We start from the raw sequence: 20,750 nt of genomic DNA, 5'->3' as shown, positions 1-20,750 counted from the left end.
CCCCCCCCCGCCGTGCCCGCCGGCAGGGAAGAGTCACTTTATAAAAGAAAACACCTGGTCGCGATTAGCAGCCGCTTTCCCAGTTTTTGAAAATCCCATTACTAATGAAAGAATTCTTGAGCCGGTTTCCTACTCCCAGTTAAAAGATTTAGTTGAGGCAGTCCGGACTTATGGGGTGAAGGCTAATTATACCACTGCCTTGCTTTGAAGGCTATTAATGCTATGATTCTGTGGGAGCAAAAACTGTTCAATATTTTCCTGAATTAGTGGCTAAACAGGCAATTTTGGTCTGAAAGAAAAAAAAAGAGAAAAAAAAAGAGAGAAAAAAAAAGGCGATTTTGGGTATAAAGTATTGTTTAATGCATTTTGCAAAAATTCCAGATAAATTAATTATTCCATACACCCGTGAGCAAGTTGAAATTTTAGCAGCCACAGTGGATATGTGGGCAATTCTTGTTTGCTCATTTCCAAATGTAATTGATAATCATTATCCTAAGCATCCTCTGCTTGCCATAGTTAACAAAAATTTAGTGTATTTTCCTGTTGTCACTTCAAAGGAGCCCTTGGCTGATGCTCTAACCATCTTTACGGATGGATCAAAATCTGGACAAGGTGCCTTTTTTGTTCAAGGACACAAACAGCCGGTGGTTTTTAATTTTCGGCCGAATGTCCCACAGGCTGTTGAATGTTTAATTGTGCTTGAAGTTTTTAAAAGATTTGATCAACCTTTTAATTTATTTTCTGATTCATTATATGTTGTAAATGCCGTTGCTTCTCTTGAAGTTGCTGCTTCAGTTAAGCAGGCCAGTACAATTTCTAATGTTTTGTTACAGATTCAATCCCTTATCTTAAACAGAAAACATCCTTTTTATATTGGACATATTCGTGCCCACTCTATGCTGCCGGGCCCGATGGCAAAGTGTAATGATTTGGTGGACCAGGCAACTCGGGCTATGGCTCTGGTTGCTGCTGATCCTGTAGAATTGGCAAAAGACTTTCATAGATTGTATCATGTACCTGCTAATACCCTTAGGAAAAGATATAATTTGTCCAGGCATGTGGCAAGAGATATTGTTAAAGCCTGTAAATCTTGTGTTACCTTTCTTCATCCTCCCCATGTGGGGGTAAACCCCAGGGGGTTGAGACCAAACGCCCTATGGCAAATGGATGTTACTCATCTGACGGAATTTGGTAAGTTGAAATATTTACATGTGTCTGTGGACACCTTTTCTGGTGTCATTCATGCCACACCTCTGGCAGGAGAAAAGGTGTCTCACGTCAGAATACACTGCTTAGAAGCTTGGGCAGCTTGGGGAAAGCCCCTTAGACTTAAGACGGATAATGGCCCTGCTTATACTTCCCATGGTTTTCGCGCCTTTTGCGCACAAATGCAGGTTGCCCACACCACCGGATTGCCCTACAATTCTCAAGGACAAGGTATAGTGGAAAGAGCTAATCGAAGCATAAAAGAAATGCTTCAAAAGCAAAAAGGGGGAGTTGCTGAGTCCGCGTCCCCCAGGGAAAGACTTTCTCTTGCGCTCTTTACCCTTAATTTTTAAATTCTAAATGACAACGATCAGTCTGCCGCAGATCGGCATATGACAAGAGACTCCATGGATACTAAAGACATGGTTATGTGGAAGGATGTTATTAATAATAAATGGTATGGACCGGATCCGGTAATAACGAGATCCAGGGGAGCTGTTTGTGTTTTTCCACAGAGTCAAGAAGTACCTCACTGGGTGCCAACGAGACTGACCAGGCCGGTGGAGACTGCAGAAAAACCCCCTCTTGAAGATGCCATCCACTCGTCTCTTGATACAGCTGATCTTCCTGCTGTTAACAACAGTGCTAATAGCAATCCCTGTGATAGCTAAACCGATGATGCTGTGGGCTGTTACAATTTACTGACTGGATTGCCTCTGCGGTGTCCTTTTCCAAAGAGCGGGTGGGAGTCGGAATGTTTTTAGCCTGCTGCTTGGGAGGATGCGTGGTCTGCCTATGGTTGGTCTGTCGCCTTCGAGCCCAAACCAGAAGGGACAAGGTTGTTATCTTGCAAGCATTAGCCGCTTTGGAGAGTGGATCCTCACCCCAGATAGGGCTGTCGGTCCTAAGAGGCAGTTAAGCCTTACCATTCGGCATAGCCTTAGCACCCCGAGGGATCAGGGGATCTCATTGCACAGGGACAGGTATGCAATTTGCAATTTGGGACAGGGTGCAAGGCAAGTGCACTGCACTTGAGGAGATGGTTCTCATCTGCTCAAGAAGAGCATGCTGGGTTGCAAGTGGGTTGATGCCCAAGATCCCACCTCTGCAAAAAAGGCATCGGACGGGCCTGGTCATCACTGGGGAAGGCGCCCCTCAGGCGAAGGCCAGTGCAAGGTCCTCTCATTAATGTCTTAGACAGAGGCCCAACCTCTATTCTTACCTTTTGCCATAAAACAAAGAAGGGGGAACTGTAGGGAGCCGAGGCGAGACTCCGCCCACTCCCTTGCAGCTTTGAGGTAACCACCCCAGACGGTGCTTGGCGGGACGCCTGGGCTGTGCGCGTGCGCGAGCCAGGTAGAGTCCCCAGCCAATCCCATGACACCTGGTGACGGTGAAAGGCAGGCGACCAACAATAGAAAGACCCGTGTTCCTATTCCCTATATAAGTGGCCATGTTTCGGGTGCACGCTCTCTTGCGCCCAAGCTCTCCTACAACTAAAAGGCTCTTCAATAAAGCGTGATCTGAGAAGACTCCTGGTGTGGTGGTGGTTTTTTCTCGCTGGTCGAGTAGACGGTCGCTACAAACACTCACTCTAACCCTAATCCTCACCCTAACCCTAACCCTCACCTTAAATCTCACTCTCAACCTGATCCTCACACTAACACTAACCCTAAGCCTTTCCTAACCAAAAACCTCATCCTCACCCTAACCCTCACAGTAACCCTCAACCTCAACCTAGCCCTCACCCTAAAACTAACCATAAACCTAACCCTCACCCTCAACCTCACCCCCACCCTCAACCTACCCCTACCCTTAACCCTAACCCTCACCCTAACCCTAACCCTAATGCTAACCCTAACCCTCACTCTCACCCTAACCCTCACCCTAACCCTTACCCTCAACCTCAACCTCAACCTAACCGTAACACTAACCCTAACCCTAAACCTAATCCTCACCGTAACCCTCACCCTAACACTCAGGCTAACCCTAACCCTCACTCTCACCCTAACCCTCACCCTCACTCTTACCCTCACCTTAACCCTAACCTTCACACTAGCCCTCACACTAAACCTAACCCTCACCCTAATCCTAAACTTAACCCTAGACCTCAACCTCACCCTAGTCCTCACCCTAAACCTAAACCTAAAACTAACCATAACCCTAAAACTAAACCTAACTCTCACCCTCACCCTCGCTCTCACCATCACCCTCACACTAACCCTCACACTCACCCTCACCTTAACCCTAATCATAACCCTAACCCTCACCCTAAACCTAACTCTGACCCTCACCCTCACCCTCACCCTCACCATAAGCCTAACCCTAAACCTAAGCCTAGTCCAAAACTTAACCCTCACCCTCACCCTCAACCTAAATCTATACCTCACCCTAACACTAACCCTAAAACTAGCCCTCAACCTAACCATTAACCTCACCTTCACTCTAACCCTCACCCTAAGGCTAACCCTCACCCTAACCCTAAACTTTAGCCTCACCCTCACCCTCACCCTAACCCTAACCCTAAACCTAAACCTAACCCTACACCTCAACAAAACCCTCAACCACACCCTAACCCTAACGGTAACCGTAACCCTCACCCTAACCCTAACCCTAACCCTAATATTATCCTTAACCCTCACGCTCACCATAAATCTCACTCTAACCCTTATCCTTACCCTAACACTAACCCTAACTCTAAAACTAAACCTCAACCTAACCCTCACCTTAACCCTAAACCTAAACCTAACCCTCACCCTAATGCTCACCCTAAACCTAACACTCAACATCACCCTAACCCTCAACCTAAAACTTTCCCTCACTCTAATCCTAACCATAACCCTAAGACTAACCCTCACACTAACCCTATCCCTCACCCTAACCCTAACCCTAACCTCAGCCAAACCCTCTTCCTAACCCTAACCCTAACCCTCACCCTAACCCTAACCGTAAACCTAATTCTCACAATAACCATAAACCTCACCCTCACCCTCACCCTCACCCTCACCCTATCTCTAACCCTAACCATAATCCTGATCCTCACCCTATCCCCAACCTTATATCTAACCCTCAACCTAACTCTAACCCTCACCCTAAACCTTACCGTAACCCTCACCCTAACCCTAACCCTAATGCTATCCCTAACCCTCACCCTCACCCTTACCCTCATTCTAACACTTACCCTCACCCTAACCCTAAACCTAAACCTAACCCTAACCCTAACGCTCACCCTATCCCTCAACCTAACCCTAACGCTAACCCTAACCGTCACTCTCAACGTAATCCTCACACTAACACTTATCCTCACAGTAACCCTAACCCTAAACCAAACGCGCACATTAAGGATAACCCTCACCTTAAGCCTAACCCCACCCTTCACCCTAACCCTAACCCTAACCCTAACCCTAACCCTAACCCTAACCTGCACTATCTCCCTAACCCTCACCTACACCCTCACCCTCACCGTCATCATAACCCTAACGTTAACCCTAAACCTCACCCTCACCCTAACCCTAAACCTCACCCTCACCCACACCCTCACCCTCAGCCTAAACCTAACCCTAATCCTAATCCTAACCCTAACCCTCCCGCTCCCGCTCAACCTAACTCTACCCCTAACCCTAACGCTGACTTTCACCCTAACACCAACCCTATCCCTAACCCTTATCCTAAACCTAACCCTCAACCTTAACCTAACCCTAAACCTCATCCTAACCCTAACCCTAACCCTAAGGCTAACCCTAACCCTCACCATCACCCTAACCCTCATCTAACCCTTACCCTCACCGTAACCCTCCCCCCAACCTTCACCCTAACCTTAACCCTCAACCTAACCTTAACCCTAACCCTAACCCGAATCCTAACCCTAACCCTAACTCTAACCTTCACCCTCAACCTAACCCTAACCTGAACCCTAACCCTCACCCTAACCCTCACACAAACTCTAAAGCTGTCCCTAAACCTCACTCTGACCCTAAACCTCATTATAACCCTTAACCTCACCATAACCCTAACCCTAACCCTAACCCTAATCCTACCGCAACCCTAACCTTTACCCTCACACTAACCGTCACCTTCACTTTTACCCTCACCCTAAACCTAACCATCACCCACACCCTAAAACTCACCCTTACCCGATCCGTCACCCTCATCATAACCTTACCCTATACCTCACCCTAAACCTAACCCTCACCCTAAACCTAACTCTAACACTCACCTTCATACTAAGCTTAACCCTCACCTTAACCCTCACCCTAACCCTGACCCTAACACTAACGCTAACCCTAACCCTCAATCTCACCCTAACCCTCACCCTAACCCTTATCCTCACACTAACTCTAACCCTAAACCTAACCCTCACATTAAACCTAACCCTCACCCTAACCCTAACACTACTCCTAACACTCACCCTCACCCTAACCCTAACCATAAAACTAACCCACACACTAATCCTAACCATCACCCTCACCCTCACCATGACCCTCACCCTAACCCTCACCCTCACCCTCACCCTAACCCTAACCATAACCCTAACCCTCACCCTAAACCTAACTCTGACCCTCACCCTCAACCTCACCCTAAGCCTAACCCTACACCTAAGCCTAATCCTGAACCTAACCCTCACCCTCACCCTCACCCAAACCTAAAACTCAGCCTAACCCTAAGCCTAACCCTAGCTCTCACCTAACCCTTACCCTCACTGTCACTCTAAACCTAATCCTCAACCTAAACCTAACCCCCACCCTAACCTTAACCCTCACCCTCACTTTCACCCTAACCCTAACCATACCCCTCACTCTAACACTCACCCTAACCTTAATCCTTACCCTAATCCTAAACTTAACCCTAGACCTCAGCCTCACCCTAGCCCTCACACTAACCCTAAGCCTAAAACAAAACATAACCCTAACCTTAAACCTAACTCTCAACCTCACCCTCATCCTCACCATCACCCTCACCTTAACCTTCACCCTCACCCTCACCCTAACCATAACCATAACCCTAACCCTCACCCTAAACCTGACTCTGACCCTCAACCTCACCCTCATCCTAAGCCTAACCCTAAACCTAAGCCTAATCCTAAAACTAACCCTCATCCTCAACCCCACCCTAAAACTAAACCTCACCCTACACCTCAAGATAACCCTCACCCTCAACCTAATTTAATGGTAACCTAACCCTCAGCCTAAGCCTAAACCTAACCCTCACCCTCACCTTAACCATAACCCTAACCCTAACCCTCACCCTAACCCTATCCCTAACCATAAAACTAAACATCACCATAACCCTAACCCTAACACTAATGCTATCGTTAACCCTGACCCTCACCCTAAATCTCACTCTAACCCTTACCCTCACCCAAATCCTAACCCTAACCATAAAACTAAACCTCACCCTAACCATAATCCTAACCCTGTCCCTAACGCTCAGCCTAATCCTAAAACTCACCGTCACCCTAACCCTCACCCTAAACCTTTCCTTCACCCTAAATATAACCCTAACCCTAACCCTCACCCTAACCCTATCCCTCACCCTAACCCTAACCGTAACCCTCAGCCAAACCCTCTTCCTAACCCTAACCCTAACCCTAACTCTAACCCTCACCCACACCCTAAGGCTAAACTGAACCCTAACCCTCACCCTCACCCTAACTCTAACGCTATCCCTAAACCTCACCCACACCCTAAACCCCATCCTAACCCTTACTCTGACCATAACCTTATCCATAACCCTAACCGTAATCCTCACCGCAAACCTAACCCTCAACCTCACCCTAAACCTCACCGTCACCTTTCCCCTCACCCTTACCCTAACAGTCACCCAGACCCTAAAATTCACCCTCACCCGAACCCTCACATTCAGCCGAATCTTACCCTAGTCCTCACCCCAACCCTTCCCCTCACCGTCACTCTAACCCTCACATTAACCCTAATTCTCACCCTAACCCTAACCCTCACCCTCACCATTACCCTCACCCTAACCCTATAACTAACCCTCACCCTAACCCTAAACCTAACCCTAACCCTACACCTCAACATAACCCTCAACCTCAACCTAATCCGAAAGGTAACTCTAACACTCACCCTAACCCTAACCCTAAAACTAAAGCTATCCCTAACCTACACCCTCACCCTAACACTCACTCTAACCCTTACCCACCCCCTAACCCTAACTGTCACCTTAAACCTAAACCTCACCCTAACCCTAACCCTCACCCTAAACCTAAGTCTAACGCTCACCCTCATACTAACCCTAACCCTCAACTTAAACCTCACCCTAACCCTCACCCTAACCTTAAAGCTAACCCTAAATCTCACACTCAACCTAACCCCCACCCTAACCCTTACCCTCACACTAACCCTAAAACTAACCCTAAACCTCACACTAAACCTAACCCTCACCCGAACCAAAACCCTAAACCTAACCCTACCCCTCAACATAAACCTCACCCTCACCCTCACCCTAACCCTAACCGTAAACCTAACCTTTCCCCTAACTCTAACCTAAACCCTAATGCTACCCCTAAACCTCACCCTCACCCTAACCCTCACTCTAACCCTTACCCTCACCCTAACCCAAAACCTAACCCTAACAATAACCCTAACACTCACCCTAACCCTAACCATCACAGTCACGCTAACACCGACCCTAAAATTTTCCCTTACCCTAATCCTAACCCTAATCCTAATCCTAACCCTTACTCTAATCCTAACCCTCACCCTAACCATAAAAGTAAACCTCAGCTAAAACCTTTTCCTAACCCTAACCCTAACCCTCAACCTAACCTTAACCCTAACCCTCACTCTAAACCTAAGTCTAACACTCACCCTCATACTAACACTAACCCTCAACTTAACCCTCACCCTAACCCTCACCCTAACCTTAACGCTAACCCTAACCCTCACACTCACCCTAACCCTCACCCTAACCCTTACCCTCACCCTAACACTAACCCTAACCCTAACCCTCACACTAAACCTAACCCTCACCCTAACCCTAACCCTAACCCTCAACATAACCCTCACCCTCACCCTCACCCTAACCCTAACCGTATACCTAACCCTCCCCATAACTCTAACCTACACCCTAATGCTATCCCTAAACCTCACCCTCACCCTAACCCTCCCTCTAACCGTTACCCTCACCCTAACTCTAACCCTAACCCTGAAACTAAACCTCATCCTAACCCTCACCCTAACCCTAAACTTAACCTTAACAATCACCCTAACGCTCACCCAAAACCTAAACCTAACCCTAACACTACAGTCACCCTAACACTGACCCTAAACCTTTCCCTTACCCTAAACCTAAAACTCACCCTCACCCTCAAACTCACCCTCACCTTCACCCTAAATCTAACCCTAACCCTAACCCTCACCCTGACGCTAACTCCAACCCTATACCTAACCCGCAAACTAACACTAACCCTCACCCTTACCCTAACCCAACCCTCACCCTAACGCTAACGCTAACCCTAATGCTATCCCTAAACCTCACCCTCATCCTAACCGTAGCACTAACACGAAAACTTACCCTAACCCTCACCCTCACCCTACCCCTCACCATACCCCTCATCCTAACCCTAAACCTAACCCTCACCCAAACCCTAACCTTCACCTTCACCCTAAACCTCACGTACACTCTCGCCCTCACCCTCAGCCTAACCCTAAAACTAACCCTAAATCTAACCCTCACCCTAACCCTAAACTTCACCCTCACCCTCACATTTACCCTCAGCATAACCCAAACACTAGCCCTAATCCTAACCCTAACCCTCACACTCACCCTCACCCTAACTCTAACCCAAACCCTAAAGCTGACTTTCACACTAACCCCAACCCTATCCCTAACCCTCACCCTAACCCTAACCCTCACTCTAACCCTCACCCTAACCCTCACCCAATCCCTAACCCTAACCCTAACCCTAAACCTCACCCTAACATTCACCCTCACCCTAACAATAATGCTAACCCTAACCCTCAACCTTACCCTTACCCTCGCCCTATCCCTTACCCTGACCATAACACTATACCTCACCCTCACCTAACCCTCATGCTAAACCTTACGCTCACCCTAATCCTCACCTAAACCCAACCCTAACCCTAACTTTTACCCTCAACCTAACCCCCAACCTAACCTTAACCCTAACCCTCAGGCTAACCCTAACCCTCATTCTCACCCTAACCCTCACCCTAACCCTTATACTCACACTAACACTAATCCTATCCCTAACCCTAACCCTCACCTTAACCCTAAGTGTAAACCTCACACTAAACCTAACCCTAACCCTAATCCTCACACTAACCATAAACCTAACCCTATCCCCATCCTTCTCCCTAAACCTCACCATAATTCGAATGCTAATGCTACCCCTAACCGGAACCCACACCCTTACCCTAACACTCACAGACACCCTAACTCTCACCCTTACCATCACCCTCACCCTAAATTTAAAAATAATCCAAACCCTCACACTAACCCTAACCCTCACCTTCACCCTCACCCTCACACTCACCCTCAACTTAACCCTAACCCTAACACTAACAATAACCCTAAGCCTCACCCTCACATTCACCCTTACCCTAACCCTAACCCTAACACTAACCATAACCCTCACCCTCACCCTAACCCTAACTCTAACCTAAGACTCACTGTAACCCTCACACTAACACTCACGATAATCCTAACCCTCACTATCACCCTAACCCTCACCCTAATACTTACCTTCACCCTAACCCTAACCCTAACCCTCACACTAAACCCAACCCTCACTGCAACTCTACCCCTAAACCTAACCCTAATCCTACACCTAACCCTCACACTTACCCTGACCCTAAGCCTAACCCGAACCCTCACCTTGACCCTAAACCTCACCCTCAAACTTAACATCACACTAACCCTAACCCTCACCCTAAACCTAACATTAATCCTCTCCTAAACATAACCCTCATCCTAACTTAAACCTAACCCTAAACCACACCTTCACTCTAGCTCTCATTCTAACAAAAAACCTATACCTAACCCTAAAGCTCAACCTAACAGTAACGCTAACACTCACCCTCACCCTAACCCTAACTCTAACCTAACACTCACCCTAACCCTCACACTAACACTCACGATAATCCTAACCCTCACTATCACCCTAACCCTCACCCTAATACTTACCTTCACACTAAACCTAACCCTAAGCCTCACACTAATCCTAACCCTAAACTTCACCCTAACCCTCACCCTAAGCATTACCCTAAGATTCACCCTCACCCTAACCCTCACCCTAAACCTTAACCTCATCCTAACCGTAACCCTAACCTTCATCCTCACACTAACCCTAAACTTAACAATAACCCTAACCCTTAAAGTAAACCTAAACTTCACCCTAACCCTAACCCTAACCCTCACCCTAACCCTCACCATCACCATCACCCTCAACCTAACCCTCACCCTCATCCTCAACCTAACCCTCACCCTCAACCTAAACATCACCCTAACCTTAACCCTCACCCTCATCCTAACCCTAACCCTAACCCTAACCCTCACCCTAAACTTACCCTAACCCTAACGATAATCCTAACCCTCACCCTTAACCTAAACCTCACCCTAACCCTTATCCTCACACTAACCCTAACTCTAACACTAACCCTAACCCTCCCACTAACCCTAACCATCCCGCTAACCCTAACAATATGCCTCACCCTAACCCTCACCCTGATCCTCACTCTAAATCTAACCCTCAACCTAAACTCAAACCTAACCCTCACAATTACCCTAATGCGCACCATCACCCTAAAACTCAACCTAAACCTAACCCTCACCCACACCCTAACCCTCACCCAAATCCTAACCCCAACCCTCACCCTTACCATAACTCTCACACTAACCCTCAATCACAACCTAATCCTCACCCTAAAAATAACGCTAACCATTACCTAACAGAAATCATCACCATCACCTTCACCCTAACCCTCACCCTCACCCTAAACCTAAACCTCAACCTAACCCTCTCCTTAACCCTAACGCTAATGCTAACCCTCACCCTCACCCTAACCCTCAACCTAATCCTATCTCAACACCTCACAATAAATCTCACGCTAACCCTAACACTAACCTTAACCCTCACCATAACCCTAAACTTAAACCTAACCCTCAAGCACACCCTAACCCTCAATTCACCCGAACCCTCACTCGAACCCTAACACTCATCCTCAACCTAACCCTCACTGTCACAATAAATATCACCCTCAACATCACCCTCACCCTCACCCTAACCCTAATCCTAAATCTATCCCTCACCATCACCCTAAACCTAACCCTAACCCTAACCTTCACCCTCACCCTAAACATTACCCTAAACCTAACCCTCACCCTAAACCTAACACTCAACCTAAGCCTAACCCTCACACTAACAATAAACCTAACCCTCACCCACACCCTCACCCTCACCCTAACCTTAACCATAACCTTAATCTTAACACTAACCCTCAACCTCACCCTAACCCTAACCCTAACCCTAATGCTAACCCTAACCCTCATCTTCACCTTAAAACTTACCCTAACACTTACCCTCACCATAACCCAAACCCTAACCCTTACCCTAATCCTCATCCTATCCCTAACCCTCGCCTACTCCCTAAACCTCAACATCACCCGAACCCTCATCCTCACCCTAACACTCACACTAACCATAACCATAAAGCTAAACCTAAACCTAACCCTCAACCTCACCCTCATACTAACCCTAACCCTAAACCTAACCCTCACCCTCAACCTCACCCTAACAATCATCCTTAGCATAAACATAACCCTAATCTTCACCCTCACCCTAAATCTAACCCTCACCCTCACCCTACACCTTCCTCTCACCCTAACCCTCACCGTAACCCTTATCCTCACACTAACCCTAATGCTCACCCTATCCCTAACCCTAACGCTCAACCTAACCCTCACCCTCACCCTAAATCTAATGCTAACCCTAATTCTCATCCTCACCCTAACCCTCACCCTATCCCTTACAATCACCCTAACCCTCACCCTCACCCTAACCCTCGCCCTTCCCCTTACCCTCAAACTAACCCTATCCCTATCCCTAACCCTAAACTAACCATAACCCTAACCTGCAAACTAAACCTAATCCTAACCCTAACGCTCACCCTTACACTCACCCTCACGCTCAACCTAATCCTAACCCTAACCCTAATCTTAACACTAAACCTCACCCTCACCCTAACCCTAACCCTCATTCTAACCCTTATCCTCACACTAACCCTAAAGCTCACCCTATACCTAACCCTAACCCTAACGCTCACCCTAACCCTCACCCTCACCCTTACTCTAATGCTAACCCTCTCACCATCACCCCAACACACACCCTAAACCTAAACTTCACCCTCAACCTAAACCTCACCCCAACACTTACCCTCACCCTAACCCCCAAACTAAACCTAATCCTAAGCCTAACATTCACACTAACCCTCACCTTCACCCTCACACTTACCCTATCCCTAACCCTCATCTTAACCCTAAACCTCACCCTCAACCTGACCCTCACCCTTACCCTTACCCCTACACTAACCCTATCCCTAACAATAACCCTAACCCTAACTCTCACCAGAACACTCACCCTCACCCTAACCCTCACACTCACACTAAACATCACCCTAACCCTAACACTCACCCTAAACCTAACCATAACCCTCACCTTAACCCTAACCCTAATTATAACCCTAACCCTCACACTAACCCTAACCATAACCCTCACACTCACACTCACCCTAACCCTTACACTCACGCTCACCCTAATCCTAACCCTAACCCTAACCTTAACCCACACCCTCACCTTAATCCTCACCCTAACCCTAACCCTAACACTTACCTGACTGAAAACCTCACCCTCAACCTCAACCTCACCCTAACCCTCACCCTCAACCTATCCCTCACCTTAACCCTAACCCTAACCCTAACCCTAATACTCATCCTAACCCTAACCCTCAACCTAATGCTAACCCTAAACCTCACACACTAACCTTCATCATAACCGTTAGAGTCACCGTAACCCTAACCCTAACCCTAACCCTCACACTAAACCTAACCCTCACCCTAACCCTATCGCTAATCCTTAGCCTAACCCTCAGCCTAACCCTAACCCTAACACTAATCCTCACCTATCCTTAACCTTAACCCAAACACTCACCCTAAACTTCACCCTAACCCTCAACTTAACCCTTACCCTCACTCTAACCCTAACCCTCACCCTCACCCTAACCCTCACCCTAACACTTACCCACATCCTAAACCTCACCCTAACCCTACCCCTTCCACTCTCCCTAATCCTCACCCTAACCCTAACCCTAATCCTAACCCACCCCTAAACCTCAACCGAACCCGACCCCAACCCTCACCAGAACCCTCATCCTCACCCTAAGCCTCACCCTACCCTGAACATCACCCATAACCTAACACACACCCTAACTCCAACATTAAACCCTAAACATCATCCACAACCTAAACCTCACCCTAACCCTAAAACTAACCCTAACCCTAACCATAACCTTCACACTAAACGTAACCCTCACCCTAACCCTAACCCTAACCATAAGCTTCACTCTCACACTGACCTTCAACCTCAGCCCAACCCAAACCCTAACTCTATTCCTATTCCTAACCCTCACCCTCAACCTCACCCTAAACCTAACCCTAACCGTAACCCTCACACTCACCCTCACCCTATACATCACACAAACCCTAACCCTCACCCTCACCCTGACCCTAACCCGCACCATAAACCTAACCTCAGCTTAACCCTCACCCTCACCGTAATCCTCACCCAAAACCTAACCCTTACCTAACCGAAACCCTCACCGTCACCCTAACACTCACCTTCACCCTCACCCTCACCCTCACCCTAACCCTAATCCAAACAATTATCCTAACCTAACCCTAACCGTAAAATTCACCCTAAACCTAATCTTAACCCTAAACCTCAACCTCACCCTCACCATCACACTAACCCTCCCCCTAACCCTAACCCTAACCCTCACACTTAATTTCAACCTCACCCTCAGCCTAACACTAACCCTAAACTTAATCCTAACCCTAAACCTCACACTCATCCTAACGCTAACCCTAAGCCTCACCCTCAACCTCACACTCACCCGCACCCTCAACCTAACCCTCACCCTCCCCCCACCTTCACACTAACCCTCAACCTCACACTAAACATCAACCTACCCCAAACCCTCACCCTAAACCTTACCCTCACACTAACCACAAACCTAACCTTAAACCTCACGCTAACCCTATCCTTAAACCTAACCCTGACCCTAACCCTAAACCTAAAGCTGACGTTCACACTAATCCCTACACTAACCCTAACCATAACCATAACCATAACCCTAACCCTAACCCTCACCCTAACCCTCACCATAAAACTAAACGTAACCCTCATCCTAACCGTAAACCTCACCCTAAACCTCAACGCAAATTTTGCCCCCAATCTAACCCAAACACTAACCCTAAGCCTAACACTCACACTAACACTAACCCTAACCCTAACTGAAACCCTCACCCTCACCCTAACCCTCCCTAACCCTAACCCTCACCATAACCCTTAACTTAACCCTAACACTCACCATAACCCTAACCCTAACGCTAACACTAATCCTCACACTAAACCTAACCCTAACCCTCAGCCTAACCCTCATCCTAACCCTAACCCTAACCGTAATCCTCACCCTCACCCTAACACTAACCCTAACCCTAACCCTCACAATAACCCTAACCCTAACGCAAACCCTAAACCTCAAACTAACCCTAACCCTAACCCTCAGCCTAAACCTCATCCTAAACCTAAACCTTACCCTCAACCTAATCCTATCCCTAAACATAAACCTAAACCTAACTCTCACCCGAACACTCACCCTCACCATAAACATCACCCTTTCACTAAAAATTGCCCTAACACTAAAACTCACCGTAACCCTAACCAGAACCCTCACCATAACCCTAACACTAACACTAACCCTAACCCTAACCCTCACCCTCACCCTCACCCTCACCCTAACCCTCATCCTAACACTATCCCTCACCCTAACCCTAACACTAAAACTCACTCTCAACCTCACCTTAACCCTAAACCTAACCCTAACCCTCATCCTAACACTAACCCTAAACCTAAAGCTAACCCTAAAACTCACAGTCACACTAACCGTCACCCTAAACTTTACCGACAACCTAACCCTAACCCTAACCCTCACACTAAACCGAACCCTCAAATTAACTCTAACCCTACGCCTTAGCCTAACATTCACCCTAAACCTAACCCAACCCTAATCCACACCCTATCCTTAACCTTAATCCAAACCCTCACCCTAACCCTCACACTCACCCTAACCCTAATGCTAACCCTGACCCTCACACTCACCCTAACCCTAACCCTAACCTTTACCCTGACCCTAAACCTAACCCTCACCCTAACACTTACCACACACTAAACCTAACCCTAACCCTAACCCTCACCCTCACCGTAACAATAACCCTAACCATCAGCCTCGCCCTAACCCTCACCGCAAACTTTACCCTCACCCTAAATTTTATCCTAACCCTAAACCTAACCCTCACACTAACCCTAACCCTAACCTCAGCCTATAAATTACCCTAACCCTAATCCTAACCCTAAACCTAACCCTAACCCTAAACCTAACCCTCACACTAACCCTAATCCTAACCCTCAGCCTAAGCCTCACCATAACCCTAACCATAACCCTAACCTTAACCTCACCCTCACCCACACCATAACCCTAACCCTCACCCTCACACTAACCCTCAACCTAACCTTTATCCTCAAACTAACCCAAACCCTAAGCCTAAACCTAACACTCACACTAACCCTAACCATCAGCCTAACCCTTATCCTAACCCTAAACCTAACCCTAACCCTCACCCTAACCCTAACCATAACCCTAATACTAACACTAACCCTCACCCTAATCCTCACACTCACCCAAACCTCACCCTAAACCTACCCCTACCCCTCTCCATAAACCTAACCCTAACCCTAACCCTCAAAGTAACACTAACTCTACCCCTAACCCACACCCTCACATTAACCCTAAACCTCACGCTAACCCTCACGCTAACCCTAATCCTCACCCACACCCTAACCCTTACCTTCACCCTCACCCGAACCCTCACCCGAACACTCATCCTCATCCTAAATCTAACCCTCACCCTAAACATCACCCAAACCCTAACCCAAACAATACCCCTAACCATATCCCTAACACTCACCCTCACCCTCACTCACACCTTAAACCTTACCCTCAACTTAACCCAAACCATTAACCTAGCCATAACCCTCACACTAACCGTAACCCTCACCTTCACCCTAACACTAACCCTAACCATCCCCCTCACCCTGACCGTCACCCTCAGCCTAAACCTAACCCTAACCCTATTCCTAAACCTAACCCTCACCCTCACCTTAAAAATAAACCTAAACCTAACCCTCACCCACACCGTCACCCTCACTCTCACCCTGAACTTAAATCTAACACTAACCCTCACCCACACCCTCACCCTCACCCTCACCCTAACCCTAACACTCACCTTAACCCTCATCCTCACCCAAAACATCACCCTAAACCTAACCCTCACCTTAACCCTAACCCTATCCCTCACCCTAAACCTAAGCTCAGCTTATCCCTCACCCTCACCCTAATCCTATCACTCACCTTAACCCATACCTAACCGAAAACCTCACCCTCACCGTAATCATCACCCGTACCGTAGCCCTCACCCTAAACCTAACCCTAATCCTAACCCTCAAGCTCAACCTCCCCTTCCCCTTCCACCTTACCCTAAACCTAACCTTAATCCTAACCCTAACACGCAACACCACCCTAACCCTAACCCTAACCCTAACCCTAACACTAACACTAACCCTCACCTGCACCCTCACCCTAACCCTAAACCTAACCCTAACAATAACCCTAAACCTAGCCCTAACCATAACCCTAACCCTAAAACTCACCCTAATTCTAATCCTAACCCTAACCCTCACCTTCACCCTCATCCTAACCCTCACCCTCACCTTGACCCTCACCATCACACTAACCATCACACTAACCCTAACCCTCACCCTAAACCTAAACCTAACCTAAATCCTCACCCTATCCTTAAACATAACGCAAACCATCACCACAACCCTCACACTCACCTAACCCTAATGCTAAACCTAACCCTCAACCTCACCCTAAACCTCACCCTAAACTTACCTTCGTCCTAACCCTAACCCTCACCCTCAAACTAACCCTCACCTAACACTTACCCATACCCTAACCCTCACCTTAACCCTAATGCTAACCCTCACCCTAACCTTAACCCTAACCCTAAACCTCACCCTCTCCCTAACACTCAACCTGACCTTTATCCTCATCCTAAACCTAATGCTAAACCTTACCCTAACCCTCACACTAACCCTAACCCTAACCCTCTAACTAATCCTCATCCTAACCCTAATCCTAACCCTAACCCTAACCCTCACCCTGCCCTAATCCTAACCCTCACCCTAACCCTAAACGACACCCACACCCTCCCCATCACCCTCAGCCTAATCCTTATCCTAACCCTAATCCTAAACCTCACCCTCACCCTCACCCTAACTCTAATGCTAAACCTAACCCTAACACTCACGGAAACCCTCACCCTAATCCAAACCTATCCCTATCTCTCACCCTTACCCTAACACTCTCCCTATACCTCACCCTCACCCTAACCCTAAACCAAAGCCTAACCCTCACCCTAAACCTCACCCTAACCCTAACACTAACCCTAACCCTCATCCTCACACTAAACATCACCCTAACACTTACTCTCACCATAACCCTAAACCTTACCCTAACCCAAATCCTCACCCTAACCCTAACCCTCACCCACACCCTAACTCGCAACCTGATCCGAACCCTTACCCTCACCCTAACACTCTCCCTAACTCTAACCCAACCCTAATCCTAAACCTAACCCTCACCCTCAAACTCACCCAAACCCTAACCCTAACCCTAACCCTCACCCTAACCCTAACCCTAACCCTCACAATCACCCTACAACTCTCCCTAACTCTAACCCTACCCCTCTCCCTAACCCTAACCCTAACCCTCAACATAACCCTGACCTTACCCCTAACCCTCACCCTCACACTAAACCTAAACCTAACGCTAACTCTCAACCTAACCCTAATCCTCACCCACACCCTATCCCTCACCCTCACACTCACCTTCAACCTCACCCGAACCCTCATCCTCTCCCTAAACCTCAACCTCACCCTAAACATCACCCAAAACCTAACACTCACCCTAATCCTAACCCTAACCCTAACCCTCACCCTAACCTCACCCTAATCCTTACACTCACCCTTTCCTTAATCGTAACCATAACCATAACCCTCACACTAACCATAACTCTAATAACTCTAACCCTAATGTTAACCCTAACCCTAACCTTCACCCTCACCCTGACCCTCACCCTAAGCCTAACGCTAACCCTAACACTATTCCTAATTCTTTCACCCTCAACCAGACCCTAAACCTAACACAAACGCTAACCCTCACCATGACCCGCACCCTAACCCTCACCCTCACCCTCACACTTACCATCAACATCACCCTAAACATCACCCTAACCCTAACCCTCACACTAACCCTAACCCTCACCGTAATGCTAACCCTCACCCTAACCCTCACACTAAACCTAACGGTAACCCTAAACCTCACCCTCACCCTAACCCTCAACCTAAATCTTATCCTCACAGTAACCATAATTCTCACCCTAACCCTAACCCTAACCCTAAACCTAACCATAAACCTAAACATCACCCTCACCCTAACACTCACTGTCACTCTAAACCTCACCCTAAGCCTAAACCTCAAGCACACCCTAAACCTCACCCTCACCCGAACCTTCACCCTCACCCCAATACTCCCCCTCACCCTAACCCTCACCCTCACAATAAACATCACCTAATCCTACACCTCAGCCTAACCTGAACCCACTACCTAACCCTAACCCTCACCCTGATCTTCACCCTCAACCTAACCCTGACCCTAACCCTCACCCTAACCCTAAGCATCACCCTAAACCTAACTCTCACACTAACCCTAACCCTCACACTAACCGTAACCCTAATCCTCACCCTCACCTCACCTTCATCCTAACCCTAAAACTAATCCTAACACTAACCTTAACCCTCAACTTAACCCTAAACCTCACCCTAACCCTTACCTTCACCATAACCCTAACCCTAACCCTAAACCTACCCCTCAGCCTTACCCACACCAAAAACCTAACCCTGACCCTAAGCCTAACCCTAACCCTCAACCTAACCCTAACCCTAACCGTAACCCAAACCCACACAATAATCATAACCATAACCCTCATCCTCACCAAAACCCTCATCCTCACCCTAACCCTCATCCTAACACTCACCCTCACCCTCACACTCACCCTAACCCTCACCCTAACCCTAACCCTAAACCTAAACCTAACCCGCACCCTAACTCTGACCCTTATCCTAAACCTAACCCTAACCCTAAATCTCAACCTAACCCTAACCCTAAACCTAAACCTCACCCTCACCCTAACCCTCACCCTAACCCTTATCCTCACGCTAACCCTAACCCTAACCCTAACCCTCACCATCAAACTAACCCTAACCCTAAACCTAACCCTCACCCTAACACTAACACTTACCCTAAACCTAACACTAACCCTCACAATAACCCTCACCCTCACCCTAACCCTAACCCTAAACCTCACTCTAAACCTAACCCTAACCCTAACCCTCACCCTATCCCTAACCCTAACCCTCACCCGAACCCTAACTCTTATCCAAAACCTAATCCTAAAATTGAACCTCACCCTAACACTAACACTAACCTTCACCCTAAAGCTAACCCTTACCCTAATCCTAACCCTAACCCTAACCCTAAACCTAAACCTTATCCTCACACTAACCCTAACCCTAACCCTGACCCTCACCCTCACCCTCGTCCTCATCCTAAACCTTACCCAAACCCTAATCCTAACCCTAACACTAGCCCTCACTCTAAACCTCACCCTAACCCTTATGCTCACTCTAACCTTAAACCTAACCCTCACCCTCCCCCTTCCCCTAATTCTAACCCTAAACTTAACCCTCAATCTAACCCTAACACTTACCCTAACCCTAACCCTAACCCTCACCCTAATCCTAATCCTAACCCACACCCTCACCCTCACCCTCACTCTCACCATAACCCTAACCCTAACCTTCACCCTAAAGCTCACCCTAACTCTAACGATAAACCTTACCCTCATGCTCACTCTAAAACTCCCCCTAAGCGTTATCCTCATACTAACCCTAAGTCTAACCCTAACGCTAACCGTCACACTAACCCTAACCTTCTTCCTCAACCTAACCCTACCCCCCAACCTAACCCTGACCCTAAACCTAACCGTAACCCTAACCCTCACCCTAACCCTATCCCTAAACCTCACCCTCACCTTAACCCTCACGG

Source organism: Dipodomys merriami, unplaced genomic scaffold, assembly GCF_024711535.1.
Source record: "Dipodomys merriami isolate MVZ:Mamm:240054 unplaced genomic scaffold, mDipMer1.0.p SCAF_23, whole genome shotgun sequence".
Classification (NCBI taxonomy): domain Eukaryota; kingdom Metazoa; phylum Chordata; class Mammalia; order Rodentia; family Heteromyidae; genus Dipodomys; species Dipodomys merriami.
This window is presented reverse-complemented; position numbering follows the sequence as displayed.